A 27,814-nucleotide genomic window follows, 5' to 3' on the forward strand; every position below is an offset into this window, starting at 1 on the left:
AAATAGCACCTCTCCTGATTGTGTGTGTGTGTGTGTGTGTGTGTGTGTGTGTGTGTGTGTGTGTGATGCAGTGGACAGAGAAGGCTTCTAGTAGAAGTGAGTCTAGGCTAAGGCTGGAAGGGAGTTTATGGGCGCTGGAGTGGGTGAGGGAGACGGGGCTAGAGAGTCATCGAGGATGTGGAGAGGAGAGCCGGGCAAAGACGGGAAGCTGGAGTTGGCGTCTTGAGAAAGATATGCAACAGCATGAAACTCATGATGGGGAGTGTCGAGAAACTCGCTGGAGAAGCAGTAGAGTCCAGTTCAGGCTTCTAGGCTACTCACGAGAATGTGTGTTAGCTAGCCTGGAGAACAGCGAGGTTTTCCAACCGAAGGACTGGGTCAGATATTTGCACTGAAGTCACTAGCTGCAGGCTGGAGCAGGGATTGGAGAGACGCACAGGAAATGAAGGTGTTTCAGAGGCTGATGCGGCAGCTGAGGGCAGGGACAGTGAGACTCAGGAGGACACGGAGGGAGTGGTGTTTGGTAGGATGCAGGAGAGAGTGAGGAAGACAGAGAAGGCATTACACATGATCCCCAGTCTCACTTTAGTCACTAGAGAGATGGGAGTCGAGGATGAAGCCTTGGAGTAGGTCCGCCAGAAGGCTAGAGATGAGGACTTTACTTTTCATTCATGAGGGTCTGAGGTGATGAACACATCTGAGCCAAAGTGAAGCCAGTTCTAAGACCTGTTCCCGGGCTGGAGAGATGGCTCAGAGGTTAAGAGCACTGACTGCTCTTCCAGAGGTCCTGAGTTCAAGTCCCAGCAACCACATGGTGGCTCACAACCATCTGTAATGAGATCTGGCACCCACTTCTGCATACATAATAAATAATTCACTGGTTCTCAGTCAGCTTCTGCAGCCCCTCTCCCTGAACACCTTCACCAACCATCCTCCACACTCCCTGCTTCAGCAGCCTGTCACCCATGCTTTGACGGCAGATCCCCAGCACCACAGAGGTGGTTGTTTCTGCTGACCAGTTTCAGCACCAAAGTCAGGACTTCAAAGGTAGGCTGCCAACCGCTTCCCAAGAGGAGATAGAGTAGAGGTACACATTAGAGTCGGGCAGTGGTGGTGCACGCCTTTAATCCCAGCATTTGGGAGGCAGAGGTGGGTAGATCTCTGAGTTCAAGGCCAGCCTGGTCTACAGAATGAGTTCCATGATAGCCAGGGCTACATAGAGAAGCTCTGTGTCAAAAAACAAAAAGCAAAAAGCAAAAAACAAACAAACAAACAGGGAAGTACACATTAGGAGTGGAACCTGATTGGTCTGTGGCTTATGCAGTGTGTGTGTGTGTGTGTGTGTGTGTGTGTGTGTGAGAGAGAGTGTGAGAGAGAGAGAGAGAGAGAGGGGGGGGGGGGGGGGGGGGGAGGGTGCGGGGAGAGGAGAATTTGGAGCCCAGGAGTACTGCAGTATGAGGATGCACACCCTGGCGGGGATGTGCAAGGTTAGTTAGAGGTGGGGCTCATGAGAGGCTGCTCCACACTGCACAAGATTGTTTTGGTTCTCGTTTGTTAAGCTCTGATTGATGGATTGATCGTGGGAGGGAATGTGCATGCCATGGCTCTCTTCTCTTACCATGTGGGGCCCAGAGATCGAACCCCGGTTGCCTGGCTTGGTGGCGAGTGTCCTTTACCCACTGAGCCATCTTGCTGGCCCAAGCTTTATTTTTCTAATTGAATTAGTAAAGATCTAAAAATTGATCATATGGGTATGTTTTAAGAAAATGAGTATAATCATTCACTGCTGATGAAACCGGGTTGGTCTAACCTTTCTGGAAGGCCATCTTATCAATGTATCAACAGCTTTTAAAATCTCATGCCCTCTCCTGTGTGTGTGTGTGTGTGTGTGTGTGTGTGTGAGAGAGAGAGAGAGAGAGAGAGAGAGAGACAGACAGACAGACAGACAGACAGACAGACAGACAGAGAAATGGGAGGAATTAAACCCAGGAACTTACACATCCTAGGCCAGCATTCTACCACTGAGCTACCTCCAGCCTCCAAATTCATACATTTTGACCTAATCCTTCCTTGTTTTCAAATGATTTAAAATTTTACATTTAATTTTTTTTTCATGTAGGAGGCACATGCCGTAGTGTGAGTGTGGAAGCCAGAGACGGCTTTTGAGCGTTGTTCTCTCCTTCTTCTACTGTGCAGTTTCTGGGAATCGAACCCAAGCAGTTAGGTAAAGGCAAACACTTTTACCTGTTGAGTTCTTACCAGCCTGACTTAATGACTCTAACCCAAGGAAATTTATTAGAAATTCTCAAAATACGTATGTTTGCCATGTTTGGTGGCGCACACCTTTAATCCCAGCACTTGGGAGGCAGAGCCAGACCGATCTCTGTGAGTTCGAGGCCAGCCTGGTCTACAGAAGGTCTACAGTTAGGCCATACAATAAGACAAACAAACAAGCGAAACTACATCTTAATAGTGTTCTCTGATGTGTTATGTTATGAATAATAACAAATAGAAGAGAAAGAAATAAGAAATCATCTAAATATTCATGGGAGGAGAAGGCTTAAACATTAAAGCACACTGTACAATGAAATATTTTGGTATCATTAGAAAAAGGGTTTTGGAAGCTTATTTAATGGAATTAGAAATTGCCTGCAATAAAATGTTAAGCAGAAAAAAACATGATATAAATGTGTCCTGGATGGGATTCTGGAAGAGAAAAAGGACATCCATCATAGGGCCAGCTGGGGGATCTCGGCTCAGTGACCAGTACAGTAACAGGTTAGCTAAATAATAACGTACCAATGCTAACATCTTAGTTTTCAATCTGGTTTTGTTTTTTGAGACAATCTCATCTCGTAGCCCACATTGCTCTTGAATTTGAAATCCTCCTACCTCAGTCTGTCAGGATGTCAAGTGTGCTCCACCATGCCCAGAAATTTCTTAGCTTGGTAATAGCGCCAGCAGGTAGCCCTGCTAAATCTGGTGAGGGGCCTGCAGAGAGGCATCTCCATTTGCCTGTGTTTCTAAAAGCCTGCAGCTAATGGCTCCTGAGCACTTGGACACAACAAGCACTGAGCCAAACACCTTCCTAACCGGTTGTCTCCAGTCCTCACTTCTCCCCGTGAAGCAGGTAGTGTGACAGTCCACCTCACCCAACAGAGGCACCAGGTCATGCAGCTTTTAAGTGGCACAGACAGAGGTCACGTTCAGGCATTCATGATTCTAAGGCCTGCACTTTTTCAGTTTGGCATTGAAAAGGGAAATAGAATATGCGATGGTTAGCAGTTATCTTTGTGAAGTGGGATCAGGGGTAGGTCCCCTACCCCATTGTGGTTGGTTGTTGGCGGGGAGAGGATAAAAGAAAGATTGGCCAGGGCCTGCTGTCTGATTAGATATGGGCGATAAATAAAGGTGGGAATTGCCTCTTCCAGCAGCACAGAGGGCGAGAGGGGGCAGAGTTACGGGGGGCTGAGGGGCGACGACGTCAGTTTCTGCTTGCTGCTGTGGTGGGGCATGGCTCTAGTGACACTGGAGAGTGTGGACATTTGGGGGAGAGGATCATGGTCCCAACCTGACCACCAAGCTCCTTGTCCAGGCCCAAGGGTTCTGAGCCACGCTTAAGCTCAGAACTGAAAGGCTTGGGGAGAAGCCCACCATTCACCGGCTGGCCATGCTGTACTTCAGGGCACGCCTGAGGTCTAACTTTGGGTGAGGACAAGGGAAGGCAGGAATCTGCAGGAAGACCTGGGTGTCTGCAGAGGGTCCCATGCCCAAGGGCGGGCAGAGGGCAGACTTTGTGCCGCTCCTGAGCACCCTACTCTCCCACTTACTCCTGGTCTTTCTCTTCCCATTAGCTCATCACTGATGAGAAGGCCTCAGATCAGATGAGTGAGTCTCCCATAAACCAGAGCTGGGGGTGGGGGTGGGGGGTGGAGCTCCGCCCTGTTATCTCTGAGCTCTGGAAGACTGTTCTTCCCTACATGGGACTCAAAAGTCTTCCAGCCAACCTACACCCATAGACTAGCACCCAGCAGGCTCTGGCCCAGATGATTGTCTGAAACCTCAATTATATCCACCATACACCTCTGCTTCTCTTAGCTGTAGGAGGAGGGTCAATCTGGCCCTCTTGGGCTTTTGCCCCGGAGTGTCCTTGACCCATTTCTCCAAGACCCCCAGCACCTCCTGGCCTTGTTCAAGGGCCTGCTGGGATGGGGAGCTGGCAGAAGTCATCCCGGAGCCCAGTTATTTGCAGGGCTAGGGACTGAACCCAAGCTTTGCACATGCTAGACAAGCACTCTATCGAGAGTACTACATCCCCAGCCCCTGTTCGATCTCTTTCTAGTTAGAGGGCAATAGAGCCACAAGGCCTGAGGCTTTCCCAAGCTTCTGACCTGCCAGTGATAAACTTCAGACTCAGTTGTTTCCAGGGCCTTTCAGAGCTACAGGCTGAGGACAGGAATCCTGTGGTGACTTAGAATCCTGGCTGCTCCTCATTGTGGAGACTGGACAGATGGAGCCCACACAGAGGATAAATAAACCAATGAAATCTGAGAAAACAGCACCTCATTACTGCTTTTCAGAACCACTGCTCCCCCTTCCTCAGAGAGAAGGGGTCAGTCTGCCAACTAAGAGGCTGGCCTGGGTATTCTCTCCAGTCCTGGCTGCAGACCCCTCCCTCAGGAAGCCTGCAGCGAGGCCTGTTTGCCTGAGTGGGGAACACATGCTTTCCCTGGACCATCACTACTTTCTCTCTGAGGTCCTTCACTCCCACTGGAGAGCTCAGTTAAGAGACAGACAAGAGGGAGGAGAAGGGGCAGACCACCATGAGGAAGGACAGAACTTGGAGGGACGAGACACCAGAGGGTGGAGAATGAGGGAGTTCTGAGACTTGAGGACACTTGGCAGGTGGGAAAATCTCACCTCGAGGGAAGCATTGGGATTCAGTCTAGGAAGAGCGAAGTGCGGGATGGACGGACCATCGCTCAGAATCCATCCTCTCCGAAAACCACAGAGAAGACAGAGGAGGAAAAATCCTGACTGCAGAGGGGCGTTTCTTTTCATAAGCAGGGTGTGCCTCCCTCTCTCCCTTCCTTAAGTTTGGCCTTCACTTCGCAATTATTCAGAGAGCCTCCTACCTGTGAGGCACCATGTGGTGGGGCTGATGATGCCCATAAGATAGCGTCTAGTTGAGGAGGATGCCCATGACTATGCAACATTATAATGCTATGTCCTGTCTGCTCGGCCAGGTCCTAGACAAAACGAAGGAGCTGGCTGGTGGAAAGCAGGGCTCACTGATGGCTGGGGAGAGAGGGAAGTCTCAGAGCTTGGTCTTAAATAAGGATCAGGGGAGTACCAAAGGGAGGCTAAAGGGGTCAGGGCAGAGAGCCTGGGGGCAGGAGAGCACCCCAGGTAACAGAATACCAAGTGTAAATGCCAGAGGCATTGGAGAGCTTGGAGATTGGGATGGGAGCTGTGAGAAGCTGCTGGAGGGTTTTAGGCAGGTCTTACGGTGGTGATCATGCTAGCTGCCAGCTTGCCAGTGGGATACATGGCAAGGAGAGATGTGAGACACACTGTACCAAGGAGGACACAAACCAAGTCAGTAACACGACATGGGATCCATAGGATCTAGTGACCAGTGGATCATGGGAGATATGGGGTCAAGAGACAGAAGGTCAAGGATGCCTAAGTTTCAGGCTTAGGTGAAATCCTGAAGTGCAGAGGACCTGCTCACGTGGTGGAACAGGGAAAGTGATCAAGTTGTGTGCTATTGTGTGTGTGTTTCGGGTACTAATGGCCATGGGCAGAGCCCTGGTGGAGATAATCAGCATGCAGTCAGTATTCGAGTCTAGAGCATCTACGCTGAAGACCACTTCAGGATCTCCTGACTGGGTAATTGAGAGGATGATAATGTCATCAATGGAGACAAGGCTCGCTGAGGGTGCATTATCAAGCAGGTGGGGAGAGACTCTGTCCCGAGGTGTCCGTGGGACAGAGCATGGGGGACATTCCCCAGGCAGTTGGGAAAAATAGGAGCCGGGCAGCAAGAGGTCAGGTTTGGAGCCTTATAAAAGATGATAGCTGAGTGCAGGAAGGATGAGCTCATCAGATGAACGCGCACTCTAGGGGAGGGGACAGAGACGGAACCCTGGAGGACACCTCCTTTTATTTAGGGTGGGTGGATGAAAAGAGAGGGCTGTCGGCAAAGAGCCAGCGTCAAGGCACTAGAGACACAGGGACAGATAAAGATTTGGAAGGTGCTAAGATGGGTGGGGACCAAGTTGGACTTGGGATTTGGATTAATGACCTTCAAGAGAGCAGATTCAATAAAGAGCTAAGGATGGTGGCAGAAATGAGGCCGTGGTGAGAAGTGGAGGTGGTTAAAGAGAGATAAAGCTCCGCGCAGCGAGTGATGAGGGTTTAAAGAATGTGCTTTTTAATGGAGGGAAAACTCGGTCTGGCTGCACTGTGCACTACCCGCAATGACATGCCTCCACCTCCACGTTTACAGGGCGGCTGATGGTACCTTCCCCGGTCCTGGGGTCTCCTGTGCTCACAGATCCAGGGGTCCAGTGCACAGCAGCTCTGGAGGAAGGGTCCCGCTTGCCCTGTGATGCTTATGAACATCCTGACTCCCTCTGCCTTGACTGAGAAACTTCCCTTTCTTGACTGAGAACCTGCTCTGTGCCATCTGCACTGAGGGACCTGCTTCAGGGCTTAGGGCCGGCAAGGGAGGGCTTGCAGGGAGAAGACACTGTCCCCTAAGCAGAGCAGGACTTAGAACTAGGGCCATAGCAGGTGGGGTGGAGAGGAGAAGGGACTTGGAGGCTATGTTAGGGATGGAGTCTCCAGGGCTGGCTTCCTTCCTTCCTTCCTTCCTTCCTTCCTTCCTTCCTTCCTTCCTTCCTTCCTCCCTCCCTCCCTCCCTCCTCCTCCCTCCCTCCCTCCCCCTCCCTCCCTCCCTCCCTCCTTCCTTCCTTCCTTCTTTTCTTTTTTTTTTTCGAGACAGGGTTTCTCTGTGTAGTTTTGGTGCCTGTCCTGAATCTCACTCTGTAGCCCAGGCTGGCCTCACACTCACAGAGATCTGTCTCCCGAGTGCTGAGATTAAAGGCGTGCACCTTCCAGGGCTTTCTGACTAACTGGAAATGAGCTGGCAGGAAAGGAGGGCAAGAGGCTGACTTTGGGGTGCTAGGAAGAGGGTCAGGTGTGATGTTCAAGGCCTCCCTTGTCTGCCCAGAGCCAGAGTTGGGTGCATCAACACTGAGAGGCAAGCACTCCATCTCGGGGTAACATGATCCTGTAACGCTAGGCTCCTCTGATGTGGGCTGCTTGCCTTTTACAGCATTAGAGGAGCAACATTTCATGGAAAATTCAATAAATCCCCCTGTACAGCCAGACGTCTGTAAACAATGGCTTCCAAATTCAATCAGGCTGGGGACCCGCAGCAGCATTTATGAGCTCTAACGTGGAATATTATATAGGGGCGTGAGTAGCGGGGGGTGGCGGGGTGGGGGAAGGGACTTCCTGGAAGAGGAAAGCTCTTGTACCTCTTCCTCTCCAGGTACAGATGACTCTCCAGGTAGGCGTTCTGGCATGGGGACTCTTAGGTGGGGCCTGAGGGTCACTGAACTAAAGTCCTGGGCTTGAGGAGGAGGGCAGGGATCTGGCCTTTGGGCAGTAGCGGTGGGGAAAGTGTGGTAGAGCGGTCAAGGCTGAGAGTGAGCTCCCTAGTTCCCTCCACGACCTCATCTGGGCATGAGCATCGGTTACCATGTTGTACCTAGCTTATTGTCTTGTCACACAGCAGGGCCACACAGATTCCAAACCTCGCCTGTGCCTGGTCAAGCTCTTTGGAGAACTAGCTCCCATGTGTCTCAGATTCAGATCACCTCTTCCTTGGTGCAGGAGGACATGTCATAAAGTAGAGGGCCACATGGATGGTCTTTGGATGAGTGTGTCCCAACATGCTATTTTAGGGAGGTTGGAAGGTCTCTTATCTTTAGGCCCCCTGGATTGCTCTCTCCTTTAAACCCCTCTGGTGTGGCCAGCTCTCCTAGTCTCTGCCTCCTCCTCTGCATTGGCTAACAGGCTCTTTCCAGCAAACCAGTCTGAGGGATTATGGGAAAAGGAAAGAACAAAGGCCTTGTTTTCAAACCTGAGTTTCAGTCATTGCTCAGCTCTAAAGCGCCTTCCTCCTCTTTTTTTTTTTTGAGACAAGGTCTCACCACATATCTCTAACTGTCCTAGAACTCGCTTTGTAGACCAGGCTAGACTCAAACTCGCGGAGAGCTGCCTGCCTCTGCCTCCTGAGTGCCACCACACCCAGTGCTCTTTGAAAATCAATGTTTATCTGTACAAAGTGCCTGCATGGGTGAAATTAGACAATGTATGCACAGTGCCAGAAAGTTCTGGCATGAACTAAGCAAGCAATTCCAGGAAGCATCTTTCTCCACGTGCTTTTCCTTTCAACCTTCTAGCGAAGCCCCCCGGAAATCACCAGGCGCTGTCCCCTCCAACAGAAGGTACCCAATGTACATCAGCAATTCTCCCCCGTTTTATCTCCCAGAGTCCTTTGCAACCAGTTCCCCTTGGCAGGACTGATGTCAATCCAAGAAAAACATTAAGGAGAGTGAAGAGGGCCGTGCTGAGCACACGGAATTTGGGGAGGCAACTGGGAGGGTTCTCATTTGCTTGTCTGAAGAACTGCAGTGGATGCACAGGAGGGCAGCCCCCCCCAACACATACACACTCACATCGTGTACAGCTCTATTCCCAGGGTCAAGAGCTGTGTTGACACTTGGCACATGCTCAGTAGAGGAATGAATTAATCCACCCTTAATCTCCATTTTCTTCTGGTTCTCTCCAGTGGTCCCAGAAGGAGAGGCAGACAGACTGTGCTTTCCAGAGCAGCCACTGTTCTTAAAAGGTAGAAACCGGCTCTTGCCTCTGAATGACCTTGGAAAACTGGACAGGCTCTCCCATGCCACAGGCATGGGCAGAACCACTGCCTGCAAGGCTTCTTGCTGTCTGTTGCTAGAATCAGGAGCCTGGAAGGAGGTCACTTTTTCAGGCCAGCTTCCATACGGGCTCTGAGAAGACTGAGGCTCAGCCTCTGGAGGCCATGGAGATGTGACTTCCATGAATACAGACAAGGTTATCTTTTCCTCTCACCAGAGACGACGGCTCCATAGCTTTGTCTAGTCAGTCTTAAAGCATAGGACGGCAGGGAGCAGGGAAAGGCTGGCTAGCCTCAGGGACGGCTAGCCTGGGCTTTTGTAAAGGATTTATCACAGGCCAGACTCAGCACTCAGCAGTGGTGTGCTACCTCATTTAGAACTCACAGTGGCCTAGGTGGCACATATCAGCTCCGTTCCCACTGCACCCAAAAGAAATGGAGGCTCAGAGAGACTAAACAGCCAGGAAGAGCAGGCCACAGTCTCAGATCTAACTCCAGAGCTCAAGCTACGGGCCACCACAGCCTGCTGCCTCGGAAGGTGACAGCCAGTGATTCTCAGTCCTCCTCTTCCATTACAATTTGCTATAGGCTGAGGCAGGTCACGCCTTAGGTTCCAGCCTCCCTAATCATCTCCAGGAAGAGCCTTGGCCAGAGGTGGCAGTTGCCATTCTGGTCCTCTAGATCTGTTGCTGGGAACTCCCTGGAGAACAGCAAGATGAGCCAGGGCTGTGGCTCCTCCCTGATCTTAGCTGTAGAGACAAACTGGAGGCTTGGCTGTCCAACTGGGACCAGTTCAGGCGGTGGGGCATTATGGTAAGAGGCACAGCTTCGCCTCTACATTGTTCAGCTGCTAATAAATGCCACCCACCTGGAGGGAGGAGGTCCTGTAAGATGGGGCCAGTGTCCACCTTTTGGTTTTCCATTTGGCAGAAGGGGAGGAGCCCAAGGTGACAGATTCCCAGGAGGATGCCTCCCTCAACCCCCCACCCCCACCCCAGTCAGATGCCCAGCTGTCAGGGCTCTGGGCTTTAGTCCTGAGGCAGGCACACAAAACACTTCCTTTGCCCTTTTTTTTTTTTTTCTCTTTTTTTTCAGATCCAAAATATGACAGCCCCGTATTCTCTGAACACCCAGTCCCACACTCACGTCCGTACACACAGCTCCAATGTTCACTTCCATGACTTGCCCGCTCAGTGCTCTAGCTCGCGTTCACCCTCTCTCTCCGCCCCCCCTCCATTCTCCCCGCTAGCTGCTGTAAGGATCAGTCCCCAAAGAAAAATGCCCAATTTGTCATGTCATGTCCAGCTGTTAACCTCCCGTCGGTAAGCCATGGGGAAGACTTACTTTCTCCTATTTATTTATTTGCCACTTGGACAATAGAAGGCCCCAGGCCTGCTGAGTTCTCCATAATAAAGCCACCAACGATCTCCCCCATCGCCCCCTCCCCTCCCCCCACCCCCATGTCAACAACACTAGGCAACCTGCAGATGTCACTGGGCATTAACCCCAGGCTTAACTCTGGCTCTGCTGAATCGGAGGGAAGGGGGAGGAGGGAAGCCATCGAAGGTGGGGGGTCTGATGGGGAGGTCTCCTCACAAAGGGGAAGGCCTGGGGATGGGCTGGCTCATAACCATCCCTCCGGAAAGCTCACTGTGCTGAGGCTGGGGGAGGGACGGAGGGACCCACCAAATAATGCCGCTCCTTCTTCCCAGCCTCCCCAGTGGTCTCCAGGCAGAGCCTGGGCCAGCCCGTGGCAAGCGACCCCTCTCCCCGCGCCTAGCAACCCTGCTGAGAGACCAGCTCTCTGGAATGAGGCTCAGCCTGGCTGGCCGGGGAGCGGCAGGGGCATGGAGGAGAGGCTCTAGCTCCCCCCACCCCCTGGAATGACTGCTCCTTTCTCCAGCTCAGCCTTGCTGCTCTGTCCAGGCCCAATGTGCCAAGGAAGGGTTCAGGAGAAGCTGATGGTGATGCAGCCCCAGATAAGCATGGGGGGGGGGGCTCCTGTAGATCAGAGACAAGGTGGGAATGGGGGCCTGGGTAGCCCCTGCCCAGCAGCTCTCCCTCTGTTGAGATGTCACAGTGAGTTACGGGTCACATGGAGGTGCAGCCTCTGCGCCTCATCTGGGGCCCCGCCTCTCTTTTGTTAATTAACACTATCCTTCTTGGAACCTTAGCTTCTTCTGAGGACAAATAGTGGAGATTACGGTTACTTGGATTGTAGACCCAGGTCATCACTCCCAAGCCATCATTTCAGTAGTCCCCTACATCCTGGTGACAGCTTTACTCCCAACACTGTCTCTGTGCAGGACAGACATCCTAACAAACAGAGATACTAACTAGCAAGGCTCGAAGCTGAATGTGACCCTCTTCTGAGGCCCTCAGGGAGGCCACAACCTCGGTTTAGTGCTACCCAGCTTCCTCAGAGATTTCTGGTGCATCTTTGTTAATTGTTTGGTTGATGATGGAGATTGGAATGGAAACATCTAGGAAATGGAAAGTTGATATGATAAAGCTGATGAGGACGGCCTGGGGCAGGCAATGGTGCCCATTCTCTTCTTGGCAGGTGCTGACATCGTATGTATGAGAAGTGGCTGAGGGTCCTGTGAGGTGACTCAGTGGGTGAAGGCATTTCCAGACAATCCTCATGACCTGAGTTTGGTCTCTGGAACCTGGTGGAAGGAGAGAACCGACTCCCCCAAGTTGTCCTCTGACCTCTACACACACACCCACACACACACACACACACACACACACACAGAGAGAGAGACAGAGAGAGAGAGACAGAGACAGAGAGAGAGAGAGAGAGAGACAGAGAGAGAGAGAGAGAGAGAGAGAGAGAGAGAAGAGAGAGAGAGAGAGAGAGAGAGAGAGAGAGAGAGAGAGAGCAGCTCCTGGCGGCCAGGCAGGCCTCCTGTCCCATGAGTTCTCATTGCACAGTAAGGGAAGCAAAGTCCGAATTCCCTGAGACTTCAAAAGGAATTTCTTAGGTTTACATTTTATAAAGTTTACACAGGAAACATAGTAAAGAGGGCTGCTGGGGGGTTTCAATAATCTGGGGCAAGGTGACAAGAAAGGGAACATGCCTGTCTCACCTGGAGATCCAGGCTCACTGTTGGATGTGTGAAGAACTCAGGACCCTCCGAGTTCCATCTTCTGGCAGGCCATTCCAAGTCCCTGTTAGGAGGCCTTGGAGGGCAGTACTTCCCAACAGCAGTGTAGTAGTGATCCGGCTAGAAGATGTAGTTAGGAAACAGGTTTCTAGGGAATCTTCCAGGGAATTCTCAGAAGCTAAGATTACAGAGACATCACAATCCACCAAGGAGATGATGCGTACCACAGAGGAAGCTGTGGGAGGCTCCTCAGTTTGAACCTAGCTGGTCACTAGCTGTGTGGCTTTGGTTAAGTTCCTCGACTTTTCTGAGGTTCAGTTTCTTCTTCCATAAAGTGATCATAAGGACAGCCACCCACTTTCCAGTTGTTGGGAAGAGTAAATGTGGTAACCCAAGAGTAACCCAAACTAATGCCTATCATATTGCAAGCACGGCCATACATGTTAGTCACTGTTCCCTCAAGGAAGAAGGCAGTCTGTTGGGCCTGGAGGCCTCCACAGGAGAGAGATGCAGTCAGTGGCCCTGGTCTCTGACCTGTTCTGTCCAAGAGTTTGGTCTTGCTCCTTCCTCTGACATCACCCTCAGTCGTGGAGAGAGACACCAGTGTGGCAGGCTTGTGCGGGAGCCATATATGCGGTTCTCGTCTGGCCTGAATAGCAGGCATTAAAATGCATTTTGGTTCACCCAGGACAATAAAGAAAAAAAAGGAAGCTTTAAGTCACTAATAAAAATCAAATGTAGGCAGTTTGCAGGAGTGATCAGCTCGGAGCTTTGCTGTTCTCTTGTTAAGGGTCTGAAGCCATAAATAACTTCCCCAGAAGAAGGCAGCGGCGAGGGGGAGTGGGTGAGAGGGAGCACAGCCACACAAAATTTTTCATTTTTCTCCATAAATCATTTCAGCGTGCGATAATATTTGTTTTTTCTAATGAGTCTCTTGTGGTCCATTCCAGGAGCTAACATCAGGGCCTGTCAGGAGGTGATGTGTGGTACAGTTCAACGCTTTACAAAAACTGCCTGCTACACAGATTTTTCCCCCTCTCTTCCTTATGCTAAGTATTCATGAAGACCATTATTCTGTACCAGTGCCTTGATCCTCCTTTCTGATCAGCATCTTCGGCATCACAGGCTATGGATGTTGTCGAGACCTTGCTGTAGCCAGGGGAAGGGATAAGGGTGGTAGGAGAGGAAGGCTGACTCCGAGGCATCCTTGGAATGCCATCAGGTACAGACTTTGATCTTGGATGAGGAGAGAGGGCACCGTTTGAAGCTCAGCTGAGGCTGGTGTGGGAGAGCACCTCTTGGCCAATGGGCAGCCCTTAGACAAGTGGGCAAGACCACCAACCAGGCCATAGAAAGGCAAGACAGAGATTTTATAAGACAGACTGGGCATGCTCCAGAGTTGGGAGTGTATCTTGGAGGCAAAAGGAATTGTCTAGAACTTTACAAAGAACATGATTTCACTTGGAGATGGAGGGCTGGTATCAGGATCCCATCTCAACAAGAGCAAAACAAAGTAACAGCCTGAAAGAATAAAATATGCTTTTAAAAAAACTTTTCTGCTTGTTCATTATAAGTAGAATAGGGTGGTGCAGGTTAGAGGAAGCAAGATGATTGGAATATATATATATTGAGACAGGGTCTCACTGTGTAGACCAGGCTGGCCTTGAACTCATAGAGACCTGCCTGCCTCTACCTCCCAAGTGCTACGATTAAAGGTGTGTGCCATCATGCCTGGCTCTTGAAAAATTCTGGAAGTATAGTAGTACCGGAAGTAGTAGATAGATGACCAGAGATAAGACAACAGATTCAAATAAAGTCCAGGGATTTGGGGAGAGTTTAGTAAAACCCTCCTCATCCTTTCTGCTGGCCTGGCCACTTTTCTGTGGCATCGTCTAACTCTCTCCAGCTTGGCTCACACATTCCTCTCAGCTCCTGTGAGATCTTCTCCACGCCTGGCCTCCCTTGGTGGTGTTCACCACACCGTATTGTAAGCATCCGCCTGAACTCACGGAAGGTGGGGATTGTGCTACAGAATTCTTGTTCCTCACTAGCTAATATGGTCTGTAGCACAGAGGGCTGATCCTCTGTGCTGCTTGCTTTGAATAAGCAAATATGCAAATGAGTGAATAAAAAAGAGGAAGTAAGGGCAGAGGGCTCAGGAATTTAGGGTCAGATGTTAGAGGAAGAGCCACCTCAGGAGATGGGTCAGGAGTGCCCAGTCTGCAAAGGTCTGGGAGAGTGGTCCTGGGCTCTCAGCAAGACTTGAGAACCAGCTTTTACAGAAGGCAAAGCTAACTTGTGATAAAGTGAAAAGCAAATATCCAGAAGATTGGGCAATTCCAGAGTTGCTACTGGTGTCTGGGAGAGCAGCTGACTGGTGTGGTAAGCGGAAGCCTGACCAGCCCTCTCACTCCTGGTGAGAGATGGGAAAAGTGCAGAGGAATCTTCCCACCACTCAAAAAGGAACGGATAAGAGAGAGGAGAGTGGGGAAAGGAGAAGTAGGGGTTGAGGGGAGACATTGTAAGGAAAGGGGGGTTACTATGGCTAAGAGCTCATGTGATGTGCTGAAGGCTTGCTTGGTTCTCAGCTGCATGGGATGAAGAGGTGATTGGATCAGGGTGTTAATTAACCTCATTAGTAGCTGAAGATGGCTCCCAGCTGAACAGGCTTTAAGGAGGTGGGGGCCTAGTTGGAGGGATAGGTCACTGGGAGTGTGCATTTAAGGACCCTCCCCTTCTCCTTCTCCTCCTTCTCCTTCTCCTACATGTGCTTCCTCTCCGTGATAGTCTACTTTACCTCAGGCCCAAAGTGATGGGGCCAGCTGACCTCCTACTGAAATCTCTGAAACCGTGAGGCCAGACTAACCCTTTCACTCTTTAAGTGGACCCGTCTCGGGTAGTTCATCACAGTGGCGGACAGTGGACTGACACTGGTTCAAGAAGCATCACAGGGTAAGGCAGACACAAGGAGAGGGTAAGAGAGAGGCTGGGGAGAGCAAGGCGGACAGATCCTGGCTGGGCGACCAAATGCAGGGAATATTGATTGGTGTTTGAAAAAAGGTCTCCAGTGACATATGCTGGGATTTGTCCTTTGCCCTGCTCAGCAGTTTTACCAACAACTTAAAGCTATAAACAACCAGGGCAACAGATTGATAGTGAGACAAGTCTTGGGACTGACGACAAGACGGAATACAGAATTTGGATCCCAAACTTCCTTCTGAAAGTTGGAACACAAGTGAAGTGCAACAGAGAAAGTAACCGTTTCTACATGTGGGGAAAAAAATTATACATCCCAGAAGTGTAGACGGGATGAGTTATGCTTTGAGAAGAGTTCATGGCAAGGGATTCTGTGAGTTCAACACACAAGTGTGAAGACCTGTGTTCTTATCCCAGGAACCCACATAAAGTCGGATGGGGTAGCAGGCACCTGCGACCTCAGCACTGTGAGATTGGAGGTGGAGGCAGGGGAGTATCTGGAAGCTCACTGGACAGCTGGCCTGGCGCACACAGCAGCACACAAGAGACCCTTTCTCAAACAAGGGTGATGGTGAGGGCTGACATCTGTCAGATTAAAGTAATCTCCACACATGACCCTCGGTTTGTACACACACACACACACACACACACACACACACGCACACGCACACGCACACGCACACGTGCACATAAGCATGCGCAAAATACATGGAATACATGTGTGCAAGCACACATAAGGTAAAAAAAAGAAGAAAAACACAGAAAAGGGGGAACTCTTCTTTTAGTATGGTGACTGGAAATGGAACCAGGCTTCCAGAATGGATCAATGTATATGTTCGAATCCAGGCCTGAAGACCTGTTTGACTACTCTCAAGTTTGAAGGTCTGACACAGGGAAGGATTGGTGGTAGACCATGACCATGCAAGGAAGGGTGTGTGTGTGTGTGTGTGTGTGTGTGTGTGTGTGTACAGAGGGGTGGATGGGAGAGAGAGAGAGAAAGGCAGGACAGAGCTAGTGAGATAAACACTGTCATGGGCCGCTTCCATCATGTACTCACAAGAGCATAATAAAGCCCTTGTAATATACTAGAACTTGTGTGGTCCCGGGGCCTAATTTGCATACTAATTACTGAGTGCAAATGGGGCTGAGGGGTAGGGAGGAAGGGGGGGGCAGGCATGTGGGGAGCGAGAGCCTGGACTGTTTGCTCTGCCATTTCATATCATGCTAACAAGCTAATCCGGCGTGCAGTTAGCTCCTGATATATAACTGCTCATTAGTATTATAATAAAGTACATGAAACAACCATAAAACGTTATATACTGCACAAGTGTTGTTTTCTTGCCAATTATCTGCAGGCGGATTTATCACCACAGTTGTTTCGAATTCCCCTTGGTGAGGTTTGGGCGGAATAAAGAAAGGTGTTGGTGGCGGCGGCAGCAGAGGGGGGCCTTTTTGAGGGGCAGACCATGTGTTTTCTTAAGTAGCACTTACTGATGCGCCATTTCATGAGAGTGAAGCTAGGAGATCCATCCTTCCCATCTCCACAGCTCAGCAGCTCCTGAGCAAAGTGGAGGGTGAGAGCTGACGAGGCTTGCAGGCCCACAGCTTTTGGGGGGACTCAGAAGCCCCAGGTGTAGAGGCCTGTGTCTGTTTAGTGGGTCTTACAGAGCCGCACGGAAGGCACCAGAGCTCAGAACCACACTTAACTCCAGAAGCCTCCTCCCAAATGCTTCCAGGGTGAGCTCTACCACGGGTGACTCCACCCAAGATGCCCTGGAGATCAGTGGTTCCTTTAGAGAATCACTTTTGCCTCTGTGGCCTCAGGGTAGCCTTACCAACCAGACACACCCAGAAAGTGAGAGGAGATCTGACTTTCCCTCCCCAGCAAATACAAGATAGGCCTCCCTCGGCTTTCCGGGGATAGGAAGAGGCTTCAGGGCCCGCTGTACGTCACAGCTGGGTCTCACTGCTCCTGGGCAAAGCAGAGCTTGCACAGTGTGTGTTACAGCCTCCTTGGAAGGTCTCTGGGAACAGCCCAGGACCAAGGAAAACCACCAGTTCCCACAGCCTGTCAGGAACGGGTTGTGGCATCCAAGAATCCAATTCTTAACAGGAGGCCCTGACTGGAAGTCTCGCTAGACCCGATGCGGCCTCCCACACCTGCAAGGGGGCCTCATCTTAGGTCCTGGAGCAGTCAGTACCCCCTTGCTCTGCGCTGTATAAGAGCGTAGGAGTGGGGAATCAGGAAGTACGGGCTAACCTTAAGGGCTGGGGAATCCACCTTCTAACAGTCATCTGTCCTTTAGTGAGTCAGGGTAGAGCTGCTCATCACACGCCACAGCCACTTGGAGACCATTTGTCCTGGACTCTAGGCTCCTTCCAAAGCAGCTAACAAGGGAGGAGGAAAGGAGGCAAGGTGGTATCGTGGGGAGGGCTACCCACAAGAACCCGCCTCCTCCAGGGAGGGCGTACCCAGGAGGAGAGGGGGTGAGCGATATACCTGCCCCCCTCCACCAGCCCCATGCTGCTACCCTACCCTTGGAGCTCATCTCCTCCTGACTCATCCTGGGTCACATACAACCTGCTCAACCCAATTGCTCACTTTTCTGCCTTTGAATAATTCAAAAAGCTTAACGTCTAAAATTTTAATATATTTCTGTCCCAGACAGGTTTCTTTGTTGGCCTTAGCTCTTTATATCTCTTAAAGTGATTAACTGATCAGTTTATTTGAGACTGGGTCTCACTATATAACCAAGGCTGGCTGGCCTGAACTCAGTCCTCCTGCCCTTGCCCTCTCAAGTGCTGGGATTACAGTTGTGTGTATCATTACTCCTGGTTCACACACCTTTTGTGTTTGTGTATGTGTGTGGGATAGGGCAGGGTCTTAGATAGCGAAGGGTGGCCTCAAATTCACTATGTAGCTGAGGATGACTTTGAACTTCTGATCCTCCTGTTTCTACCTCCTGAATGGTAGGATTACACTCAGTTTATGCAAGGATAGGGATTGAACCAGAGCTTTGTGCCTGTGAGACAAGCGTGCTACCAACTGAGCTACATTACATCCCAGACCGCCCTACACTTTATAGTCTATTCATCCACACCAAACCACAGACATCCACAGAAGTGCCCATTTTGGTATGGCGGGCGCATGCTTTGACACTCCGGATTTAGGTTGATGATCACAGTTCTCTCCCACTGCCCACTGCAGATTTTATGACTGAGTTATTATGATGGGACCGCGATGGTAACGGTGATAAAGAAGTCTTCAGTACTTAGTCATCTCCATGTCTAAGGAGAGAGTGGGTTCGCAGTGGCTCTCATTTCTGACAGCCCACAGGGACCTCTGGCTCTGGCTTTGGGCTCCTCTCCTGAACTGTGGCCTGCACTCCATGCACATGCAACACAGAGCTGTGTCTAGTTGCACCTACCAGAGTCTTGTCTCTGCCTTTGCCCATTCTGATCCTTCTGCTGGGATGCATACTCCCTTTGCAGGTGTCTTCCTTTTCACCAGCCTGGGGCACTAGCTCCTCCACAGGGTTTTGTGGACACTCCTGTCGCAGTGTGATCTAAGGGAACCTTCATCTGCCCAAAGTATCCTGAACTTACCTCTGTGCTGGTGTTAGCAGCCTTTGAACCCCTTCAGGGCAGGGGTCTTACTGGAACCCTATTTTTTATACTCACACAAAGCCTGGCTCAGGGCAAGCACTAGATAGGGGCTTTCGTTTTTTTACCACACACTTTGGGAGCACCAGCTGAGACTGAGGGAGCACCAGCTGAGACTGAGCGAGCTGTAGACTCATACCAACATGCCAACCAAGAGCATCCAGGTAGACTCATACCAACATGCCAACCAAGAGCATCCAGGTAGACTTATACCAACATGCCAACCAAGAGCATCCAGGTAGACTCATACTGACATGCCAACCAGGAGCATCAGTTTGTTCCTCCCTTCAGGCACTGCCACCCTCGGATGCCTTCCTACAACCCGTGTGTCAAATGTTAGTGACCTTTGGGAGGTAGAGGAAGCTTTAAGAAGTGGTGCTATGTGGGAGTTCTTCTGGGGATGTGCCCTTGAAGGGGCTAGTGGGACCCCCACCTTGTCCTCTTCCTCTTCTTTGCCTCCTGACCTCGAGGTGAGCAGCTTTGCTCACCCTCATAGCCTGTCATGATATCCTGCTTGCCACAGGCCCAACTACAGTGGGGCCCACTGAGTATGGCCCCAACCTCCAAAACCGTGAGCTGTACCAAACCTGCTCTCCTTCTAAGCTGACTATCTGTGCCATTTCTCACTGTAACCGAGAGCTAACTAACAGACCTCCTTTCAGGCACTAGAGGCCAGACAGTCCCCTCCACGACAACCCCCACGCCCGTGACTTTGAAGGCTCTTTGTATTGTCCCCTGATTCCTCTTTCTTTTAGTCTGCCTTGAAGGGAGCCATCAGGGCTGCCTAGGTCCAGGAACTGCCCCACCCTGACTCAGTCCTATAGAACCAGCAGTTACCTCCCCATTTGTCCTGGAGCTAGAACCCCTGTTCCTGATCCTGCAGCGGCCTGGGCCTTCTGGAGCCAGCCAGCCAAAAGCCTCAGTAGGAACTCTGCTTTGGGCTGTCCCCAACAGCAGGAGTTAGAGGTGGCCAGCACGAGAGCCCCACCGCCTCACACAGGTCTGCTGTGGGGATTTCCTGAACTAAGGAATGCAGCCCCTGCCCAGCTTCTGGTGCAGCAAAGACCGAGGTCAGGCTGTTTTATCCTTTAGTCCCCTTTGAAGGACACATTGTTATAATTAAAAAAAAAAAAAAAAAAAAAAAAAAAAAAAAAAGGAAGAAAAAGCATGGGCTTTGAAGCCAGGAAACAGCTCTGGCTCTCCTAAGCCAGGCAACACTGGAGAGGGTGGTTACTTTTCCAAGCTGCAGTTTCTCCACAGACAAAGCAGCAATGTCCACTCCTAGCTCTGCTAAGGGATAGAGGCCTATGATGGATGTAGGTCTCTGGTACCTAGATGGCAATGATAATATTTATAATAATAATGAACCTAAAAGTCTGAATTTGGATATAAAGACCCAACAGCATAAGACCCAGATAGGAGAGACATGGCCAAATGGTGGGGAGAGCCATTGGTCTTAACGGAGTTCCTATGGGTCAGCAGCTCTTGCCTTGCTCTGCCCTGGTGTGATTGTCTCAGGCAGCTTCTATCTGAGCACTGTCCTTTTTATTATTATTATTATTTATTAATTAATCTTATGTGTATGGTTGTTTTGCTTGCGTGTATGTCTGTGAACCACATGCACGCAGTACCCTAGGAGGCTATAAGAGGCTTTAGATCCTCTCCCGTGACTGGTGTTATAGATGGCTGTGAGTCATCGTTGTGGTTACTGGGAATTGAACCTAGGTCCTCGGCAATAGCAACAAGTGGCCTTAAGGCCTGAGCCAACTCTCCAGCCTCATGGGCACCATCTTTTAACAATCCAAATAGGAATATATTTGAAAGTCTGCTGTAAACCATGGAACTTTATTGTAAAACATCGGCAGCGAACTTCTGCCCTCCGGGGTTCTCCCATTGTGCTGTAAGCCTATATTTAAGACCTCTTCCCTCCTTCAATAAACAGCATTCGGCATTAAAACAAACAAACAAACAAAAAACCCAAAACCATGGAACTTTTAAATGTGTTAAAAATTATTAGGGGGGCTGTCGAGATGGTTCAGCAGGTAGAGGAGCTTGCTGCCAAACCTGACCACCTGAGTTTGACCCCTGGAACCCACAGGGTGGAAGGAGAGACTCAATTCCCACAAGATGTCCCCTTGACCTCTATATCTGTGCCCTGGCACATAAGCACCTGCCTCCTCTCTCTCTCTCTCTCTCTCTCTCTCTCTCTCTCTCTCTCTCAAATAAATAAGTGTAAACAATTTTTAAAATGATTATTATGAATCATGACTAGCCTAACAATAAGCAAAACAGAGGCCAGGTGTGGTGGCGCACGCCTTTAATCCCAGCACTCAGGAGGCAGAGGCAGGCGGACCTCTGTGAGTTCAAGGCCAGCCTGGTCTACAGAGCGAGATCCAGGACAGCCAGGACTACACAATAAGAAAAGAAAGCAAGACAGAGATCACTTGTTCTGACTCAGGAAAGACCATGGCAGTGCCTGAGAGGAGGCTTATAAAGGGCCAATAGAGACAGAGGGCACTGGCTGCTTTGTGTCTCCCAAGAACACCAAGAACAGAAGTAAAGCTAGTTCAGGCTTATTATGAGATGCGGACTCACCTTAAGAGAATACTTTTTAACAGACAGAGGACATGTTAAGAAGGACTATTTTGAGTAATGAGCTCCCCATTACAGAAGGTATTCAAGGAGAGACTAGACGATAATGGATCCTAAAAGAATGAAAACATGGAGGATGGAACTGGATAACTTTTTGCTGAGGACTGACCCTGGGGCTTTGCATATGGTAGGTTAAGTACTGTACTACTGAGCTGTGCCCCTAGCCTGCAGACGGTCTAGGAACTCTCTCAATCCTGAGAAGGCACAGTTCCCTCCCTCTCTCCTCAGCTCTGTCATTCTGAGCAGGAAAGGAAACTATAAAATTCTCAGGTTAATCATTCACCTGACACTCCTTAAAGACCTGCAGCATGTCGGTTTGTGCTGGATGCTGAGGAAGTAAGGAGGAAAGGGGGACAAAAGTTCAGGGCGGCTGGGCTTAAACCACACACACACACACACACACACACACACACACACACACACACACACCAAAACAACACCAACAACAAAAACACAGGACAACCTTTGACCACCGAGTTGGTACAGTCGTCAGGGTTGCTCACCATGACTGGGGTCTGCGATGGGCTTTGGACCACAGCAGAGAGAGCAAGTGGGAACAACGGATGAAGCTTAGCAGAGAGGTGGCGTCCACTTGGGACTTGAAGCAACTCCCAGTAGATGGGAAGGGAAGGAAGAGTGCTGGGTAGGAGGGACAAGGTATGCACAGCCCTGGTACCAAAGGATGCCTCTGCAGGGGTGAGGTATTCAGGAGGGGAGAATGAGGAAGCAGCTGGGATGGAGAGGCACTCAGCGCATCTTACCAAGGACCCTGGGTTACTTTGAGGGCTCCAGGAAGCTTGGGAGGAATGCAGGAACAGGCGCATAGTTACACTTGTGTTTGCAAGACGTCCCAGACAGAAGGAATGAGACCAGCAGAGTGGACACACAGCCCTGAAACCAGCAGAGTGGACACGCAGCCCTGAGACCAACAGAGTGGACACGCAGCACTGAGACCAACAGAGTGGACACGCAGCCCTGAGACCAACAGAGTGGACACACAGCCCTGAGACCAACAGAGTGGACACACAGCCCTGAGACCAACAGAGTGGACACACAGCCCTGAGACCAACAGAGTGGACACACAGCCCTGAGACCAACAGAGTGGACACATAGCACTGAGACCAACAGAGTGGACACATAGGACTGGGGGTGAGTGGGGAAAATGGTGATATCAGAGACTTTCCCCTAAATAATAGAAATTTTTTGGATTGAAACAATAGGATCTATCCATTGTAGATAATTCTTAAAAACCAAGAGAACCTTAGAGGTGGGAAATATTGGCTATGATCCTATCATTCGTTACTAAAATGTTAGTGTAATTCCAGTTATCGTTTTTCAGATCTCTGCTAAAAGTCTTCTAAAGGATTTGTGTGTGTGTGTATGTGTGTGTGTGTATGTGTATATGTATGTGTGTGTATGTGTGTATGTGTATATGTATGTATGTGTATATGTGTATATGTATGTGTGCATGTGCATATGTATGTGTGTGTATGTGTACATGTATGTGTGTGTATGTGTATATGTGTATATGTATGTGTGTGTATGTGTGTATATATGTGTGTATGTGTGTGTATATATGTGTGTTTGTGTATGTGTGTGTATATATGTGTGTATGTGTGTTTGTGTGTGTGTATGTGTGTGTGTGTGTTGAGACAGGGTCTCGCTATGTAACTTAGGTTGCTTTCAATCAACCAGTGGCACTTCTGTCTCTGCCTCTTGAGTGTAAACACTTCAGTTTTGTGCCACCATGTCTGAATCATAATATTACTTATTTTTTTATTTTAAAGATGTATTTATTTTATTTTATGTGTATTTGTGTTTTGTCTGCACATACGTATGTGCACTGCATGTGCGTCTGGTGCCAAGAGAGGTCAGAAGAAGCATCCGATTCCCTGGAGCCACTATGTGGGTGCTGGGAACTGACCGTGGATCCTCTGCAAGGGCAGCAAGTGCTCTACAGCACCATCTCTCCAGCCTCACGATTATTTATTTGTGTGTGGGGTGTGCATGCGTGCACACACCTATGGAGGCCAGAAGTAGACACTGGACACCATCCCTCGATTGCTCTCTACCTTCTTCTTTTGAGACGGTCTCTCACCAATCCGTCTAGACTGACTGGCCAGCAAGCCTCGGGGATTCTACTCTCTCTGGCTCTACGGTGCTAGAATTGCAGGTGTGCACTGCCAAGCCCGTGTGTTTACGGAGGTGCTGGGGACTGAACTCAGGTCCTCATGTTCGCACAGAGAGCATTTGACCAGCTGTGCTTTCTCCCTGCATCCCCTCCTCCATTGTAAAGCTAAGACATAGTCGCGCTGCCCAGGCTGGTCTTGCCATAAAGGGCTCACGTGATACTTCTGCCTGAGTCTCCCAAATGATGATATTAAATGTGCACATCACCATGCCCAGCCTATAAACAAGATTTTGAGTGGTGGCACCGTATTTCACCATAGACTTTTCGTTATAAATTACTTATCCATTGCCCTGTTACAAACATTTAGACTTTTTTTTGACAGATTGCCCCAGCTCTAAATAATACTAAAACTGTTATCTTTAAGCATATTATTTGGACTGTATTACCAATTATTGCTTTTAAAATAGAATGTAACAAGGAAATTACTGAAATAAAGGATGGAGATATTTTAAACCTTTTGTGACATGTTACAAAACTTTTTATAAAGGTTATAATGAATATATGCTTTTCACCAACAGTATATAAGAATGTCTAACTCTACTCTAATTAGCATTAAATTTTATGATTTAAGAAGTTATCAGTTGCCGGGTGGTGGTGGTGCATGGCTTTAATCCCAGCACTTGAGAGGCAGAGGCAGGTGGATCTCTGTGAGTTTGAGGCCAGCCTGGTCTACTTCCAGGACAGACAGGGCTGTTACATAGAAACCCTGTCTAAAAAAAAAAAAAAAAAAAAAAAGAAGAAGAAGAAGTTATCAATTAGTATAGGTAAATATTACCTCTATTTAATTCATATTATCTATATTAATTTGAAGATTTCATATGTCTTTTACAAACTGCTGATTCACACCTTAGTCCATTTTACATCGCTTTTAGTCCTTTCTATTGATTTGTAAGAACTCTTTACATATTAGGAATATCAAATGTTTGTCTGTCTACTGCAAATCCTTCTCAGATGGCATTTGCCTTGAATTTTTGCTAGTGGTGGGCTTTCTTTATTGTTTTATAGAAATTAAAAAATTTTGGTGACTTCTTTTGTGACTATAGCTTTATCCTTTATATTTAACCTTTTTTTTGTTTTCTTTTTCTTTTTCTAACATGTATCTCAGGTTGGCCTCAAATGTGCTATTTCTCTGAGGATGACCTGATCCTCCTGCTTCCACCTCCCAAGTGCTGGGATTACAGGCATGACCTATTATACTCATCTTATGGTATGCGTGGTGTGCTGGGAATTGCACCCAGGTCTTTGCTAATGCCAGGCAAGCCCTCTACAACTGAGCTGTGTCCCTAGCCCTGTGCTTTTAGCTTCTTAATGAATCTGAAATTTATCTTGATATGAGATATAAGACAAGGGACTTTCTTTTTCTCAATCTCCCAAGATTTTGTTTTATTTTTAGGCAAAAGAAGACAGATAAAGGGGAAGAAAAGGGATCAGTCTAGGTTGGGTCAGCTTTTCTGCTTATGTGTTTGATGGAATGATGCCTCTCTGAGATCTTTGAAGTTACAGACTTGGAGAAGCACAGTGATGCATGCCGCTTTGGATGTGTTGGATCTGAGTAGCTCTGCAAGGACTCTAGGGAGTGAGCTGGCATGTGGGCATGAAGCTCGGGGGGGGGGGGGGAGGCGGGGTTCATGGTTTAGACGGCAGAAGGAACCACAGGTATGGATGGGCTCTGCCAGGGTGGACGGCCACCGAGCAGCAGAGCCTGCTGGCTGGGTGGCAGCAGCGCTGGAGAGGAAGCTGGGAATGGAAGTGAGAAGGCTGGAAAGGACTCCACCTCAGAATCAGAAAAGCCAAGGAAAAGCGGGTCTGGAGAAGGGACAGATGAGCACGATGTCAGTCAAGTCAGGGAGACAGAACACAGGCTGTGATGGGCCAAATGGAATGGAAGGTGGGGAAACCGAGGCACTGTACAATTGCCCTTGAGCAATATTGTCAGTAAAGTGACAGAGCAAGATGGGGCAGTGAGAGCCTGAGATGGAAAGGAGGCTCTGAGGCACCTGAAGGGAAAAGCACTGGTGGGAAAAGGGTAACTGTAATCACAGGACGGGGCCGGGCGGTGGTGGCGCACACCTTTAGTCCCAGTGCTCAGGAGGCAGAGGCGGGAGGATCTCTCTGAGTTCGAGGCCAGCCTGGTCTACATAGTGAGTTCCAGGATAGGCTCCAAAGCTACACTGAGAAACTCTGTCTCGAGGAAAAAAAAAAAAAGGAAAATAAAATAAAAAGAAAGAAAAGTACTAAAACTGCTATTAGAGAAAATGAAAACCTCAGTAGAACAGAAGAAACACTCTGGGCCCAGTTGGTGTTGACCCATTGGAATGGAGGAGATGCAGCTTCTTAACTAACCATCCCAGGCCAGGATCAAGGAGAAGGCAAATGCTTCTGTGGACCTGGGATCCAAGGCAGGCAAAGAGGTGGGGCAGAAAGGCAGAAGGGCAAGGAAACTGCATGAAGACATCCCCTAAAGAGGCTGCTCCAAGAGTCAAGGTTGGGTAGGAAAGGAAGGGAAGTTGGGGGACCCAGGGGCTTGTTAAATTAGGAATGGTCCAGGAATTATAAGTCTAAGTGAGGTTTTTTTAAAAAAAAAAAAAAAAAAAAAAAAAAAAAAAAAAAAAAACAGGTAAAGTGGGAGTGAGGGAGTAGGGCAGATGTGAGGATGGAAGGTTCTGGATAAAAAAAGACACTTCTGAATTCAGGGTTTCTAAGGTGGAGGCATTCCATGAAAGGCTTCGAGTGAGGGGGTGGGGCAATCCCTGTCTGCAGGGACTTCTGCTGGAGGACTGAGGGGTCCTGGGGCAGAGGGTCTCAGGATCTGGAAGGTCCTCCTAGGTGCTGGTGTCACCAGGATGAAGACACAAACAGCAGTGGGCTATCAGAGCGAGTGTCCACGGTCACGCTGTAGAGAGGAGTGATGCCCTCATCAGACGACAGCAAGAAGACACAGAGGGTCGTGTCCCATCGATTCAAAGGAGCAGCCTGCACACCAGTGTCAAAGGACAGTGGCCTCAGCAGAGGTGGCTTCTTAGGGCACGAGTGGGATGCATGGGTGCAGGACACGGGCAGACCAGCCCAGGCTGGTCAGGGCTTCAAGGCTGTGCTAATGTATTTCATTTGTTTGTTGGTTCAATCAGTCTTTCATTCCAAAAGGATCTGATATGCGGTCTGCGGCCCCTGAGCCCCTGGCTAGGTGTGCTGGCTGCTGCTCCAGAGGCATGCACCAGGCCTGCAGCTGCCCCCCCTTTTGCCAAAGGTGGCCCCACTCTCTCCCAGCAAGTCCCCCACACCAAAGTCCTGTCACCAAAGCCGGGCAGGCCCTGACACCAGCTGATGGCCAGTAGGGGATCTTCTTGTTACAGCTTTTTCCCCAGAGATAAATAGGCCACAGTAAAAAGGACTGCTACATCCTTTCAATAAAGATTTTTTTTTTCTTTTCCAGACAGCTTGAGAAATGTTTTAAAAGCTTCTCACATTTCCAGCGAAACCCACAGAGAAGAATTTTGCTTGTTATCGGCCCTGGAAGCCTCTGATAGACGGGTGACATTTTTCCCCCTTTTTCTTTCTCTTTTTTTCTTTTCCTTTTTTTTTTTTTTCCCTCCAGCTGAAGAGAGTCACAGTGTGTTTTATAACTGGCTCTCTGCATTTCAAAAGCTCAACGAGGGCTCTCTGCTAACCCCGATAAGCCTTGGGCTCTTAGCGTCTTAAATACCCCTGACAAGCTATACATTACAGCGCTAATAATTTGCCAAATTTGCGCCCATAATATGATATCTGTAAAACGTCAAGGGCAGTAATGCGATTAGCGGTCTCAAATGAAATATCGAACATTCAGCGTTTAGGTCCTGAATAGGGGGAGAAAGGAAAGGAAATCAATTTCAAAAGCAGGAGGGAAAAAGGCGATAAGCGTGTAATAAAAATAGAGAGAGACAGAGGAGAGATGCGGAGGAAGAGATGGCGGAGCAAGACACGGGAAGACACACGCCCGACCCGCATTCATTTTTTTTTTTTTTTAAGGCAGGTAAGAGGTGTAAAAAACTTTTACAAATTAGTTCAAATATGAAGCTGGGAAATAACATTTGGTCACCACGGCAACCAGGGATAGATGGCAAGGGGTGTGCGGGGGTTGGGAGCTGAGGAAGAGGCTGGCCCAGCCTAGGGACCAGCCTTTCACTCTGCCCCCAACAGCCTGCTTCCATAAAACACAGGAAGTTGAATTACAAGGGGACTGAGGGTGGGCTCTCACCCTGCCCCCACCCACCCGAGGTGGGAGAG

General features: G+C 49.4%; 1 protein-coding gene across 3 annotated transcripts in view; it reads right to left on the reverse strand.

Moving 5' to 3' along the window:
• The window catches only part of Rnf220 (ring finger protein 220), a 226,988-nt gene that overhangs the window by 98,078 nt on the left and 101,096 nt on the right, over positions 1-27,814 (reverse strand). Inside the window, exon 1 of one of the 3 annotated variants that reach the window (XM_037202863.1) lies at positions 12,049-12,191. The exons of the other annotated variants lie outside the window; for them this stretch is intronic. The gene's annotated coding sequence lies outside the window, so the exon portion shown is untranslated. Of the gene's footprint in view, positions 1-12,048; positions 12,192-27,814 lie in introns of those variants that run through there. 3 annotated transcript variants of the gene reach the window in all.

The sequence above is a fragment of the Peromyscus leucopus genome, chromosome 2 (assembly GCF_004664715.2).
Source record: "Peromyscus leucopus breed LL Stock chromosome 2, UCI_PerLeu_2.1, whole genome shotgun sequence".
Lineage (NCBI taxonomy): Eukaryota > Metazoa > Chordata > Mammalia > Rodentia > Cricetidae > Peromyscus > Peromyscus leucopus.